The sequence below is a fragment of the Mustela lutreola genome, chromosome 5 (genome assembly GCF_030435805.1).
Source record: "Mustela lutreola isolate mMusLut2 chromosome 5, mMusLut2.pri, whole genome shotgun sequence".
NCBI classification, from domain to species: Eukaryota; Metazoa; Chordata; class Mammalia; order Carnivora; family Mustelidae; genus Mustela; species Mustela lutreola.
In genome coordinates this window covers 159,566,056-159,582,465 of record NC_081294.1, presented here as the reverse complement: position 1 = coordinate 159,582,465, position 16,410 = coordinate 159,566,056, and the positions used below count along the sequence as shown (strand labels likewise).

At 42.7% G+C, this 16,410-nt stretch overlaps 2 non-coding genes across 2 annotated transcripts; one reads left to right on the top strand and one right to left on the bottom strand.

The window, feature by feature from the left end:
- Positions 1–269: 269 nt before the first annotated feature.
- On the top strand, positions 270–376 carry LOC131832845 (U6 spliceosomal RNA). The gene has a single exon (XR_009354204.1). It is a non-coding gene; the product is annotated as a U6 spliceosomal RNA (small nuclear RNA).
- A 9,792-nt stretch (positions 377–10,168) lies between these two features.
- LOC131832834 (U6 spliceosomal RNA) lies at positions 10,169–10,275 on the bottom strand. The gene has a single exon (XR_009354196.1). It is a non-coding gene; the product is annotated as a U6 spliceosomal RNA (small nuclear RNA).
- Positions 10,276–16,410: the final 6,135 nt, after the last annotated feature.

The window sequence follows — 16,410 nt, the reverse complement described above, 5'->3', positions numbered from 1 at the left end:
TTGATAGGAATTGGATTTACAGATAGTTTTCGGTAGTATGGACATTTTAACAATGTTAATTCTTACCATTTATAAATATGAGCTATCTTTCCATTTGTGTCTCCTTCAATTTCTTTATCAATGTCATAGTTTATGGAGTACAGATCTTTCATCTTCTTATTTAAATCTATTACTAAGTATTTTTTTATTTTTGCTGATATTGCGAATTAGATTGTTTTCTTTATTTTTTCAGATAGTTCATCATTAGAGTGTTAAAATGCTCCTGTCTTGTGCTTACATTGGCAGCACATATACTAAAATTTGAATGATGCAGAGAAGATTAGCGTGATCACTGAACAAGGATGACATGAAAAACTGGGAAGCATTCCATATTAAAAAAAAATGAAACAAAACAAAATTCTTGTCTTTTATATATTGATCTTGTATTTGGCAGCTTTACTAAATTTGTTTATTCAAATTTTTTTGTGAAGTTTTTGGGTTTTTTAACAAGTAAGTTTATGTTATCCAAAAAAAGAAAATTTTACTTTTTTTTTTTTTTTTGGAGTCTCTTATTTCTTTGTGTTCCTTGTTTCTCTGGCTAGGACATCCAGTACTATGTCAAATGAGAGTAGTGAAAGTGGACACACTTGTCTTTTTTCTGATCTTTAAGGGGAAAACTTTCAAACGTTTTTGATTGAAAATGAGATTAGCTCTGGGCTTGCAATATGTGTTTTTTCTTTAATGGATTTTTTAAATTATTTTTTTAAATTTTTTATAAACATATAATGTGTTTTTATCCCTAGGGGTACAGGTCTGTGAATCACCAGGTTTACACATTTCACAGCACTCATCATCACTCACTATAGCACCTACCCTTCCCAATGTCCATACCCCCACCATCCTCTCCCAACACACCTCCCCCCCAGCAACCCTCAGTCTGTTTTGTGAGATTCAGTCTTTTATGGTTTGTCTCCCTCCCAATCCCATCTTCTTTTATTTTTCTTTTCGTATGCCTGAAACCGCCTATGTTGCATCTCCTCTTCATCATATCAGGGAGATCATATGATAGTTGTCTTTCTCAGATTGATTTATTTCGCCAAGCATAATACCCTCTAGTTCCATCCAAGTCATCACAAATAGCAGGATTTCATTTCTTTTGATGGCTGCATAGTATTCCATTGTACATATACACCACATCTTATTTATTGATTCATCTGTTGAAGGACATTTAGGTTCTTTCCATAGTTTAACTATTGTGGACATTGCTGCTATAAACATTTGGGTGCATGTGCCCCTTCAGAATGCCACGTTTGTATCTGTGGGTATATACCCAGTACTACAAGCACTGGGTCATAGGGTAGTTGTATTTTCAGCTTTTTGAGGCACCTCCACGCTGTTTTCCAGAGTGGTTGCACCAGCTTGCGTTCCCACTTACAGTGTAGGAGGGTTGCCCTTTCTCCACATCCTCGCCAGCATCTGTCATTGACTGACTTGTTCATTTTAGCCATATTGAACGGTGTGAAGTGGTATCTCATTCTGGTTTTGATTTGTATTTCCCTGATGCCGAGTGATGTTGAGCATTTCTTTCATGTGTCTGTTGGCCATTTGGATGTATTCTTTGCAAAAATGTCTGTTCATGTCCTCTGCCCATTTCTTCATTGGATTATTTGTTCTTAGGGTGTTGAGTTTGATAAGCTCTTAATAGAATTTGGATACTGCCCTTTATCTGGTATGTCATTTGCAAATACCATCTCCCAGATAACTTCTGACAGACATCTTTTGGCTTTGTTAACTGTTTCCTTTGCTGTGCAAAAGCTTTTTGATCTGATGAAATCCCAACAGTTTGTTCTTGCCCCTGTTTCCCTTACTTTGGCGATGTTCCCAGGAAAAAGTTGCTGCTGCTGAGGTCAAAGAGGTTTCTACCTGTTCTCTCCTCAAGGATTTTGATGGATTCCTTTCTCACATTATGCTTCTTCATCCATTTCCAGTCTATTTTCATGTATGGTGTAAGGAAATGGTCCAATTTCACTTCTCTGCATGTGGCTGTTCAATTTTCCCGACCCCAAGGCCAGCGGCTCCTTCTCTTCCCCGGGGGCGGCGTGCTGTGCCTTCCCCACACTTGCTCCTGGGGAGCACGGTGACAGACGTGTGCAACCACGCTTCTCTCTCAGGCAGAGGGGATGCTAGGGCAAAGAGTATTTCGCTCCATGCGGGTATCTTCCACGATGCTACAAAGACTAGCTCAGGCAAGCAGGAGCATCCCCAAACGCAACTCTGATTTCCCAACGAATGCTGTGCTTTCCCAGGGGAGATGCCCAGGCTAAGAGGCTTTCGCTGTATGCGGGGTTTCTCCCACCACGAGACTGGGCTCAGGCAAGCAGCAGCCCACAGAATATTTCTCAGCCCATGCTGTGTTTTCGCAGTGGCTTTGGCTTGGAGCGAACAGCATTTCACCGCTGCTTCCTCAGCAAGGCTTCAGTCGCGTAAGGGAAGAAGAGCTGCGGGAGAGCTGGTGCCTCTTGGGCCTTGCTTTCCCGGGCTCCATGTTCGCGTCCTGGGTTCACCCTGCCAGGCCGAACTAAGCAGACACAGCCACAACCCTGCAGTAGCGTGCGTAGCCTAGGATGGCACTCTATGCACACTACCATCTCCCGGTGTAGGCATCGCTTGGCCTTTTACTCTGGCGCTCAGGCGGACTCGCAGACTAGGCCAGTGCTTTCCCCACAGAAAAGGAGAAGTGACAGGATCCCTGCACACCGCCCGTGCACTGAATAGGGAGCTTTGGGGGACTTTCCCCACTCCTTCCCCTTAAACCCCTTGCCTCCACCAAGCTTCCACATCCTGGAGGAAGATGGCATCTGATGGCCAGTTCTTTCTGGGTGTTGTTTCTCGAGTTCAGCATAGGCGCCTGGTGGCAAGCCCATGTCTCCACCATGGACAGGTGACCAAGGAGCTGCTGTCTCCTTGGGCCCGAAGGCTTGGGACAGGCATTCTTTCTGCCCAGACTCCTTCCTCAAAGTGGAGCCCTTTCACTTGCCCTAATCTTGCCCTCGTCTCTCCTTAGCAGCCAGGCTTCCTTCGCTCTGCAGTGACAGACGTGTCCCTTTCCTTAAGGCTCTTTCCACAGGCGCCAACGTGATTCTCCATCAGGCAGAGGGGATGCACAGGCAAAGAGGATTTAGCTCCATGCGGGTTTATTACACCGTGCTGTGGAGGCTAGCTCCGGCAAGCAGCAGGCAGCATCCCACAGACCCCACTCTGATTTCCCAAAGAATGCTGTGCGTTCCCAGAGGTTTTCAGCTTGGCGCGAACCGCACTTCACTGCTGCTTCCTCAGCAAGGCTTTGGTCGTTCACTCTGTCGAGGCAGGGAAGAAGAGCCGCGGGAGAGCTGCTGCCTCTTGGGCCTTGCTTACCCGCCTCCAAGTTCGCGCCCTGGTTCACCTTGCTAATCCGAACTATCAGACACAGTCACAAGCCTGCAGCAGCTTCCGTGGCCTAGCATGGGACTTTATGCCTATTACCATCTCCTGGCGTAAGTAAGGCTTTGCCTTTTGCCCCGTGCTTAGGCAGACTCGGGGTCTAGCCAGTGCCTTCACCACAGGAGAGAGGAGGCGACAGGATCCATGCACAGGGCCCATGCACTGGAATGGGGAACTGTGGTGGACTGTCTCCACTCCTACCCCGGCACACCCCCTGCCACCCACAACGCTACCACATCTTGGTGGAAGACAGCATCTGACTGCCCGTTTCTCCATGGGGTTGTTTCTGAGAGTTCCGGGTATGGCACCTGGTGGCAAGCCCAAGCCTGACCTTGGGACAGGTGGCAAGGAGATGCTGTCCCCTTGTGAGCTGAGGCACAGGACAGGCCTGCTTTCTGCCCAGACTCCTTCCTCAGAGTGGAGCATGCGCCCCTGCCCTAGTCGTCCCCTCATGTCTCCTTAGCAGCCAGGCTTCCATCTCTCCGCACAGGGAGCGGGTGACACTTGTCTTGCCACTGGCCTGCTGTTCGTGCAACGGCAGGCTATCCTGCTTCCCGTGCGTTTCACGACCCCAAGAACAACGGCTCCTTCTCTTCCCCGGGGGCGGCGTACTGCGCCTTCACCTCACTTGCTCCTGGGGAGCTTGGTGACCGACGTGTGCAACCATGCTTCTCTCTCAGGCAGAGGGGATGCTAGGGCAAAGAGTATTTCGCTCCATGCGGGTATCTTCCACCGTGCTGCGGAGAATAGCTCAGGCAAGAGGCAGCAGCATCCACAAACCCAACTCTGATTTCCCAACAAAAAAGCTGTGCTATCCCACGGGAGATGCCCAGGCAAAGAGGCTTTCGCTGTATGCGGGTTTCTCCCACCGCGAGACTGGGCTCAGGCAAGCAGCAGCAACCCGGAGAACAATTCTCGGCGCATACTGTGCTTTCGCAGAGGCTTTGGCTTGGAGCAAAAAGCACTTCGCCTGCTTCTTCAACAAGGCTTCAGTCCCGTAGGGAACAAGAGCTGCAGGAGAGCTGGTGCCATTTGGGCCTTGCTTTCCCGGGCTCCAAGTTCGCGCCCGGGGTTCACCTTCCTAAGCCGAACTAAGCAGACACAGTCACCACCCTGCAGCAGCGTGCGTTGCCTAGCATGGCACTCTATGCCTATTACCATCTTCTGGCGTAAGTAAGGCTTTGCCTTTTGCTCCGTCTCTTAGGCAGACTCGGGGTCTAAGTTAGTGAATTCACCACAGGGGAGAGGAGGCGACAGGATCCTGCACATAGCCCGTGCACTGGGATGGGGTACTGTAGGGGACTGTCTCCACTCCTTCACGGCCCACCCCCTGCCACCCACAACGCTGCCACATCTTGGTGGAAGATGGCATCTGACTGCCCGTTTCTCCATGGGGTTGTTTCTGCGAGTTCTGGGTATGGCACCTGGTGGCAAGCCCAAGTCAACCCTTGGGACAGGTGGCCAAGGAGATGCTGTCCCCTTGGGACCAGAGGCACAGGACAGGTCTTCTTTCTGCCCAGACTCCTTCCTCAGAGGGGATCACGCGCCCCTGCCCAAGTCGAGCACTCAGGTCTCCTTAGCAGTCAGGCTTCCATCTCTCCGCACAAAGAGCGGGTGACACTTGTCTTGAAACTGGCCTGCTGTTCGTGCCACAGCAGGCTATCCTGCTTCCCGAGCGTTTCCTGACCCCGAAGACAACGGCTCCTTCTCTTCGCCGTGGGTGGCGTGCTGCGCCTTCCCCACACTTGCTCCTGGTGAGCGCGGTGACAGACGTGTGCAACCATGCTTTTCTCTCAGGCAGAGGGGATGCTAGGGCAAAGAGTATTTCGCTCCGTGCGGGTATCTTCCACCGTGCTGTGTAGACTAGCTCAGGCAAGCAGCAGCAGCATCCCCAAACCCAACTCTGATTTCCCAATGAATGCTGTGCTTTCACAGGGGCGATACCCAAGCAGACTCTTTGGCTCTATGCGGGGTTTCTCCCACCGCGAGACTGGGCTCAGGCAAGCAGCAGCAGCCTGCAGAACATTTCTCAGTGCATGCTGTGCTTTCGCAGAGGCTTTGGCTTGGAGCAAAAAGCACTTCGCCGCTGCTTCCTCCTCAAGGCTTCAGTCGCGTCAGGGAAGAAGAGCTGCGGGAGTGCTGGTGCCTCTTGGTCCTTGCTTTACCGGGCTCCATTTTCGCGTCCTGGCTCCACCCTGCCAGACCGAACTAAGCAGACACAGCCACAACCGTGCAGTAGTGTGCGTAGCCTAGGATGGCACTCTATGCACACTACCATCTTCTGGCGTAGGCATCCCTAGGCCTTTTACTCTGGCGCTCTGGCGGACTCGCCACTAGGCTAGTGCTTTCTCCACAGGAAAGGAGAGGTGACAGGATCCACTCACAATGCCCTTGCACTGAAGAGGGAGCTTTGGGGGCCTGTCCCCACTCCTTCCCCTTAAATCTCCTGCCTCCTCCAAGCTTCCACATCCTGGAGGAAGATGGCTTCTGATGGCCAGTTCTTTCTGGGAGTTGTTTCTCGAGTTCAGGGTAGACGCCTGATGGCAAGCCCACGTCTCCACCACGGACAGGTGACCAAGGAGCTGCTGTCTCCTTGGGTCCAAAGGCTCAGGACAGGCATGCTTTCCGCCCAGACTCCTTCCTCAGAGTGCAGCCCTGTCCCCTGCCCTAATCTTGCCCTCGTGTCTCCTTAGCAGCCAGGCTTCCGTCGCTCTGCAGTGACAGACGTGTCCCTTTCCTTAAGGCTCTTTCCACAGGCGCCACTGCGCTTCTCTCTCAGGCAGAGGGGATGCCCAGGCAAAGAGGATTTCGCTCCATGCGGGTTTATTACACCGTGCTGTGGAGGCTAGCTCCGGCAAGCAGCAGGCAGCATCCCACAGACCTGACTCTCATTTGCCAAAGAATGCTGTGCTTTCCTAGGGGGGATGCCCTGGCAAAGAGGCTTTCGCTCTATGCGGTTTTCTCCATTGTGCTGCGAATAGTAGGCTAAGGCAAACAAGAAAAACAGCCCACAGAACCGACTCTGATTTCCCAGGGACTGCTATGCTTTCGCAGAGGTTTTCAGCTTGGCGGGAACCGCACTTCGCTGCTGCTTCCTCAGCAAGGCTTTGGTCGTTCGCTCTGTCGCGGAAGGGAAGAAGAGCCACGGAAGAGCTGGTGCCTCTTGGGCCTTGCTTTCCCGGGCTCCATGTTCTTGCCGGGTTTTACCTTGCTAAGCCGAACTAAGCAGACTCAGTCACAACAATGCAGCAGCGTGCGTGGCCTAACATGGCACTCTATGCCTATTACCATCTCCTGGCATAGGTAAGGCTTTGCCTTTTGCTCCGGTGCTCAGGCACACTCAGGGTCTAGGCCAGTGCCTTCACCACAGGACAGAGGAGGCGACAGGATCCCTGCACACGGCCCGTGCAATGGGATGGGGAAATGTGGGGAACTGTCTCTACTCCTTCCCTGGCACACCCCTGCCACCGACAACGCTGCCACATCTTGGTGGAAGACGGCATCTAACTGCCCGTTTCTCCATGGGGTTGTCTCTGTGAGTTCCGGGTATAGCACCTGGTTTCAAGCCCAAGTCTGCCCTTGGGACAGGTGGCCAAAGAGATGCTGTCCCCTTGGGACCAGAGGCACAGGACAGGCCTTCTTTCTGCCCAGACTCCTTCCTCAGAGTGGAGCACGCGCCCCTGCCCTAGTCGTTCCCTCATGTCTCCTTAGCAGCCAGGCTTCCCTCTCTCCGCACAGGGAGCAGATGACACTTGTCTTGCCACCGGCCTGGTGTTCGTGCCACAGCAAGCTATCCTGCTTCCCGAGCGTTTCCCGACCCCAAGGCCAACTGCTCCTTCTCTTCCCAGTTGGCGGCGTGCTGCGCCTTCCACACACTAGCTCCTGGGGAGCGCGGTGACAGACATGTGCAACCAGGCTTCTCTCTCAGGCAGAGGGGATGCTAGGGCAGAGAGGATTTCGATCCATGCGGGTTTATTACACCGTGCTGTGGAGACTAGCTCTGTGAAGGAACAGGCAGCATCCTACAGACCGGACTCTGATTTCCCAAAGAATGCTGTGCTTTCCCAGAGGGGATGCCCGGGCAAAGAGGCTTTCGCTCTATGAGGGTTCCTCCCGCCGTGCTATGAATACTAGGCTAAGGCAAGCAGCAACAGCAGCCCACAGATCCGACTCTGATTTCCCAACAACTGCTATGCTTTCACAGAGGTTTTAGGCTTGGCGGTAACCGCACTTCGCTGCTGCTTCCTCAGCAAGGCTTTGGGTGTTCACTCTGTCGCGTCAGGGAAGAAGAGCTGCGGAAGAGCTGGTCCCTCTTGGGCCTTGCTTTCCCGGGTTCCATGTTGGCGCCCTGGGTTCACCCTGCCAGGCAAAACTAAGCAGACACAGTCACAACCCTGCAGCAGCGTGCGTGGCCTAGGATGGCACTCAATGCACACTACCATCTCCCGGTGGAGGCAACGCTTGGCCTTTGGCACTGGCCCTCAGGCGGACTCGCGGACAAGGCCAGTGCCTACCCCACAAAAGAGGAGAGGCGACAGGGTCCCTGAACACCGTCCGTTCACTGTAATGCAGAGCTTTGGGGGATTGTCCCCACTCCTTTCTCGGCAAACTCATGAAAGAAATTGAAGACACAAACAAATGGAAAAATGTTCCATGCTCCTGTATTGGAAGATCAAATATTGTAAAAATGTCTATGCTACCGAAAGCAATCTACATATTTAATGCAATCCCTATCAAAATCCCATCCATTTTTTCCAAAGAAATGGGACAAATAATCCTAAAATATATATGGAACCAGAAAATACCTCGAATAGCCAGAGGAATATTGAAAAAGAAAGCCAAAGTTGTTGGCATCACAATTCCAGACCTCAAGCTCTATTACAAAGTTGTCATCATCAAGATAGTAGGGAAATGTCCCCAAACAGACATAGATCAATGGAACAGAATAGAGAGCCCAGAAATACACCCTCAACTCTATGGTCAACTAATCGTCAACAAAGCAGGAAGGGATGTCCAATGGAAAAAAGACAGCCTCTTCAACAAATGGTGCTGGGAAAATTGAACAGCCACATGCAGAAAAATGAAATTGGACCATTTCCTTACACCATACATGAAAATAGACTGGAAATGGATGAAGAAGCATAATGTGAGAAAGGAATCCATCAAAATCCTTGAGGAGAGAACAGGTAGCAACCTCTTTGACCTCAGCAGCAGCAACTTCTTCCTAGGAACATCGTCAAAGGCAAGGGAAGCAAGGGCAAGAATGAACTATTGGGATTTCATCAGATCAAAAAGCTTTTGCACAGCAAAGGAAAGAGTTAACAAAGCCAAAAGATGACTTTCAGAAGTTATCTGGGGGAAGAGATTTGCATTTGCAAATAAAGGGCCAGTATCCAAAATCTATAAAGAGCTTATCAAACTCAACACCTTAAGAACAAATAATCCAATGAAGAAATGGGCAAAGGACATGAACAGACATTTCTGCAAAGAATACATCCAAATGGCCAATAGACACATAAAAAAATGCTCCACATCACTCGGCATCAGGGAAATACAAATCAAAACCAGAATGAGATACCACCTCACACCTTTCAGAATGGCTAAAATGAACAAGTCAGTCAATGACAGATGCTGGCGAGGATGTGGAGAAAGGGCAACCCTCCTACACTGTACGTGGCAATGCAAGCTGGTGCAACCACTCTGGAAAACAGCGTGGAGCTGCCTCAAAAAGCTGAAAATACAACTACCTTATGACCCAGTGCTTGTAGTACTGGGTATATACCCTACAGATACAAACGTGGCATTCTGAAGGGGCACATGCACCCAAATGTTTATAGCAGCAATGTCCACAATAGTTAAACCATGGAAAGAACCTAAATGTCCTTCAACAGATGAATCAATAAATAAGATGTGGTGTATATGTACAATGGAATACTATGCAGCCATCAAAAGAAATGAAATCCTGCTATTTGTGATGACGTGGATGGAACTAGAGGGTATTATGCTTGGCAAAATAAGTCAATCTGAGAAAGACAACTTTCATATGATCTCCCTGATATGATGAAGTGGAGATGCAACATAAGCGGTTTCGGGCATACGAAAAGAAAAATAAAAGATGGGATTGGGAGGGAGACAAACCATAAAAGACTGAATCTCACAAAACATACTGAGGGTTGCTGGGGGGAGGTGTGTTGGGAGAGGATGGTGGGGGTATGGACATTGGGGAGGGTAGGTGCTATGTGAGTGATGGTGAGTGCTGTGAAATGTGTAAACCTGGTGATTCACAGACCTGTACCCCTAGGGATAAAAACACATTATATGTTTATAAAAATTTTTAAAAAATAAGTTAAAAAATCCATTAAAGAAAAAACACATATTGCAAGCCCAGAGCTAATCTCATAATCAATCAAAAACGTTTGAAAGTTTTTCCCTTAAAGATCAGAAAAAAGACAAGTGTGTCCACTTTCACTACTCTCATTTGACATAGTACTGGATGTCCTAGCCAGAGAAACAAGGAACACAAAGAAATAAAAGACTCCAAAAAAAAAAAAAAGAAGAAGAAGTAAAATTTTATTTTTTTGGATAACATGAACTTACATGTTAAAAAACCCAAAAACTTCACAAAAAAATTTGAATAAACAAATTTAGTAAAGCTGCCAAATACAAGATCAATATATAAAAGACAAGAATTTTGTTTTGTTTCATTTTTTTTAATATGGAATGCTTCCCAGTTTTTCATGTCATCCTTGTTCAGTGATCACGCTAATCTTCTCTGCATCATTCCAATTTTAGTATATGTGCTGCCAAAGTAAGCACAAGACAGGAGCATTTTTACACTCTAATGATGAACTATCTGAAAAAATAAAGAAAACAATATAATTCACAACAGCATCAAAAATAATAAAATACTTAGGAATAGATTTAACTAAGAAGATGAAAGATCTGTACTCCATAAACTATGACATTGATAAAGAAATTGAAGGAGACACAAATGGAAAGATAGCTCATATTTATGAATGGTAAGAATTAACATTGTTAAAATGTCCATACTACCGAAAACCATCTGTAAATCCAATTCCTATCAAAAATCCAATGTTGGGGCGCCTGGGTGTCTCAGTGGGTTAAGCCGCTGCCTTCGGCTAAGGTCATGATTCCAGGGTCCTGGGATCGAGCCCCGCATCAGGCTCTCTGCTCAGCACGAAGCCTGCTTCCTCTTCTCTCTCTGCCTGCCTCTCTGCCTGCTTGTCATCTCTCTCTGTCAAATAAATAAATTAAAAATATTAAAAAAAACATCCAATATTATTTTTTTACAGAAGTAAGTAAAGAATCCTAAAATTTATATGAGACCATAAAAGACAACAAATAATCAAAGCAGTTCTGAGAAAGAATGAAGAAGAGAAATTACACTTCTTGATTTGAAACTATACTACAAAGCCCTCATGCTCCAAACAATAAAGTATACTGGCATAAAAACAGACCAATAAACAAGTAGAACCGAATTGAGAGTACAGAAATAAATCCTTTCATACAGTCACCTAATATTTGACAGGGGCCAACATATGTAAAGATAGTCTGTTCAATAAATGATATTTAAAACTGAATAGTCACATAAACAGTATGAAACTGGAACCTTATATCACTCATAAGCCTTAACTTGAAATAGATTAAAGACTTAAAGGTGATGCATGAAACTAAATTTCCTAAAGGAAAACATAGGAAAAATTCTCCTTGACATTGGTCTTGCCAAAAGTTTTTTGGATACTAGACCAAAAACACAAGCAAAAAAAGCAAAAATAAATAAATGGTATTACATCAAACTAAAGTTTCTACATTGCCAAAAAAAAAAAAGAGAGAGAGAGAATGAAAACACAATCCACAGAATGTAAGAAAATACTTACAAATCTTATATCTGATAAGAGGTTAATAACCAACAGATACAAATAGAAAAAAATATATAATTAAAAAAATAGCAAAAGGATCTCAATAGACTTTTTTTTTTTCAAAAACGTTATATAAATGACCAACAGGAGCATTAAAAAGTGCTCAACGTAAAAAACTCAGGGCAAAGTCATTATGATGTTGTTGTTGTTGTTTACCTCTGAAAAACATAGCAAGATATTAATACCTATTAGAATATATACTACAAAAATTTGAAACTAACAAATTTTGGTAAATATTGGGGAAAATGGGGAACTTATGCACTGTGATAGGGATATAAATTTGTATGGAAAAGAGTATGGAGATTATTCATTTTATTAAAAATAAAATTACCATATGATTCAGTAATCCCACTTCTAGGTATATATCTAAAGGAAACGAAGTCACTGTTCAAAGACATATATGCACTCTTATGTTTATTATAAAATTATTAACTCTAAGCAAGAGATGGAAATAACTTCAGTATCCATTAATGGATGAATTAATAAAATAAGTATGGTAAATATATACTATGGAATACTACTTAACCATGAAAAATTAAGAAATACTGCCATTTACAACAGCATGGATGGATCTTGAAGGTATTTTACTAAGTGAAATATTTCAAAGATTTTATATATTTTTTAAATTTATGTATTATGATATCCCTTACATACAGAATCTGAGGAAAAGGCAAACTAATTGAAACTTAGAGTTGAGATGACAAGGGGTGAACCTGGGGTGGAGTAAGGTGGTCAAAGGGTGCAAACTTGCAACTATAATATGAAAAAGTTCTGGGGATCTCATGTACAGCATGATGATCATAGTTAATAAAATATACATACTTTTTTATTGTGCTTCCCTTTATTAAACTTTGCATATATCATATTCTTACAAGTTGAAAGTTTATAGCAATCTTGTATAAAAGAGGTCTGCTGCCACCATTTTTCTAACAACATTTGTTCATTTTGTGTCTCTATGCCACATGTTGGTAATTCTTGCAATATTTCAAGTTTTTTCATTATTATTGTATTTGTTATGGTGATCTGTGATCAGGAATTATGACCCACTGAAAACTCAGAACTAGTTTACTTAAGGTATATACATTGTTTTTCTTTAAAAACATAATGCTTTTGAACAGTACAGTATAGTGTTTATTTTTTATATGCACTGGGAAACATAATTTTTTATATGCACTGGGAAACCAAAAAATAATAATAATAATTTGACTTAGTTTATTGAGATAATCACTTTATTGAGGCAGTCTGGAACAAAACCCACAAGACCTCTGAAGTTTATCTCTACTATACTATATACATAAAAGTTGCTAAGAGAGTAGATCTTAAAATTCCTTATGATACATGCATAAAAAACAGTGGCAACTATACGAGATAGTAGATGTATTAACATTTTTATGTAGATTATATTGCAATAAAGATGTATACCAATTTATCAAATTGTACAAAATTTACACAATGTTAAAAGTTTGCAATGTTATAAGAAATCATTTCTTAAATTTACAAATTATAATATGTCGATTTTTTTAATAAAGCTGGAAAAAACTTTTTTTAGAATTAATCTATTTTTCAATAAAGGAAGTAAGGAAGTAGAAAGTGCCACTAACTCTGTAATAATAGAATATAAAATCCATTTTCGTTATATACACTGTGACAAAAACTATTACTTAGTTTACAATGAAGGAGTACTAATGAAGCATGAAGGATGGTCTATAAATAAGGCTGAAAGAGCTCAGTTTTAAGGTTTAAATTTAAAATCTTCTTTTGAAATACTAAACTGACCACCCAGGTTTCCAAACATAAATGTCTTAACTGCATGAATTTACTTCATACAACTCTATAATCTAGTTTCATAAGAAAGCAGCACGCAAATTTTGAATAAGACAGACTTGCTTAAGTTTCTTTATGTTCAATAGTAAAGGATACCTCCCTAAAAATAAATAGAAGAAAAATCAGCATATTTATTATGATAATTATTATTCATAATGAGATTCATATTGAATTAGGGAATATATATCCTCAGAGGGGGTAAAGTAAAATGAAATTTATTTTGGTAAATGTGTCTATGAATAGTCAATACAATGCCTCAATAGAAATGAATATTACCATTTTGAACAATTTAATTACTATTATTAGAATTATTATAAGTATAAAAATGGCTATCATTTTAGCATGGAATATGAGACTCTCATGCTCCATGCTTCATCACATCCACACAACAACCCTGCATAATAAGTATTATCATCACCATTTCATGGGTGAAAAAACTGAGGCTAACACATTTAGATAACTGGTTTATGATTACATGGCTAGTAAAGATGCATCACACTAATTTAGGCTTTATGATTTCAGAATTGTACTCTTTCCACTGCACATTCTATTACTCTGTAAATACTTGGCCTGTTTTCATTTAGTTCTTTAATTTTATTCATGTGGTGATGGCTTAAAGCTTCATTTAAAGGAAGCTTAAAAAATTCATTTAACCAAAAGCTCCCAAGAATTAAAAATGTCATGGATCTAATGTAGACATGGATATCATTAGTTAATGGGTAACTATATATTTTCCACTCTAGTGAGATAACAATCAGAGTATTTTTCTAAGTTTTAGTCTCTCAGTGTTCAAAAGGACTTTGTTAAAATGGAAATATTTAGACAAAGGTGATCAAAAGTCTGGATCAGGTCACCTTAAGATAAATATTAGGAAACTGAGGAAACAAATGGAGATTTGAACACTGAGCTATGATATAATGAATGGTTTCAAGTATTTAGTAGAGTATAGAAAAGCCCTTTAAAGCCTGGTCTTAGCCTCGCATTGCAGCTTCTGGGATATCTGTCTATCATCTATCTATCTAGATATAAATTTGAAAACTTTTTCACTTAAAGATTTTGAGAAATAGAACATAATCAGCACCATAGAAGATCTGTTTATGATAACAACCTAGCCCCCCTCCCAGTTTGTTAATATTCTCTCTTATTTAATGTAACATTGTGCAAACAGACCACTACTGATCTGCCGTTATGAATGAAATAGCTATAATCATCTGTTTGCATATCCTGGAGAAAATATTCATTTAATTCCATGTTGTATTTCTAGGAATGGACCAAATTTTTATTTTTATTTTTAAGTTTTCTAAATATTGTCCAACTTACCTCAAATGTTTTTATTATGGGCACTTTCATTCTTTCACATTCTTGCAAGACAATTTTATTGTTGCCCAATATGGTAAGTGTGTAATAGTATGCCATTTTAGGTTTTATTTTATTTTTAATTTAATTTAACTTAATTCCAGATTCATAATAAAGATAAATATTTTTTATATATGAGTGGCCATTTGGATTACCCTTTTGTAAAGTACATGCTCAAATCTTTTGATATCTTAACATTGTGTCATACTGACTTCTTTAATAGATTTTCTGAATGAATTTTTAGCTGTGTAGGTCTTCTCTATTTTATTTTTAACTTGTTTTCATTTCAAAATCTTTATATTTATTTTCATAATCTGCTTTTATTTTGCTTCGTCTATTTTCTATCTATCTATCTATTTATTTGCAAGCAAGAGAGAGCGAGCAAGTGAGAGCGCAGGGAGGGATAGAAAAAGAAGGGAAACGAATCTTAAGCAGGCTCCAGGCTCAGCAGAGAGCCCAACTCTGGGCTCTATTTCACAACTCTGACATCATGACCTGAGCCAAAATGGAAGAAATAAAATAAAATTAAGGTGTTAAAAAAAAAAAGGAAATAGAATTGGAGGTTTAATTCAGTGAGCCACCCAGGCACCCCTGTGGTATCTTAAATTAGCTGTCATATCTTTAAAGTTCTAGAGTATCCATTTGGTTCATTTATAAAACCTTTCTCAATATCATTTTTAGTTTCAGTTTTTTGTTCAATTTGCATCCCCTCTCATTTCTTTGAGCAGAGTAATCAAGCCATTTTACAATCTTTATTGATCATTATTTATTTATTTATTTAGTTATTTTATTAATTTTTTATTTTTTATAAACAAATATTTTTATCCCCAGGGGTACAGGTCTGTGAATCACCAGGTTTACACACTTCACAGCACTCACCCAAGCACATACCCTCCCCAATGTCCATAATCCCACCCCCTCCTCCCAAACCCCCTCCCCCCCAGCAACCCTTAGTTTGTTTTGTGAGATTAAGAGTCACTTATGGTTTGTCTCCCTCCCAATCCCATCTTCTTTCATTGATTCTTCTCCTACCCACTTAAGCCCCCATGTTGCATCACCACTTCCTCATATCAGGGAGATAATATGATAGTTGTTTTTCTCTGCTTGACTTATTTCGCTAAGCATGATACACTCTAGTTCCATCCATGTTGTTGCAAAAGGCAAGATTTCATTTCTTTTGATGGCTGCATAGTATTCCATTGTGTATATATACCACATCTTCTTGATCCATTCATCTGTTGATGGACATCTAGGTTCTTTCCATAGTTTGGCTATTCTGGACATTGCTGCTATAAACATTCGGGTGCACGTGCCTTTTTGGATCACTACGTTTGTATCTTTAGGGTAAATACCCAATAGTGCAATTGCTGGGTCATAGGGCAGTTCTATTTTCAACATTTTGAGGAACCTCCATGCTGCTTTCCAGAGTGGCTGCACGAGCTTGCATTCCCACCAACAGTGTAGGAGGGTTCCCCTTTCTCCGCATCCTCGCCAGCATCTGTCATTTCCTGAATTGTTGATTTTAGCCATTCTGACTGGTGTGAGGTGATATCTCATTGTGGTTTTGATTTGTATTTCCCTGATGCTGAGTGATATGGAGCACTTTTTCATGTGTCTGTTGGACATCTGGATGTCTTCTTTGCAGAAATGTCTGCTCATGTCCTCTGCCCATTTCTTGATTGGATTATTTGTTCTCTGGGTGCTGAGTTTGCTAAGTTCTTTATAGATTCTGGACACTAGTCCTTTATCTGATATGTCGTTTGCAAATATCTTCTCCCATTCTGTCAGTTGTCTTTTGATTTTGTTAACTGTTTCCTTTGCTGTGCTAAAG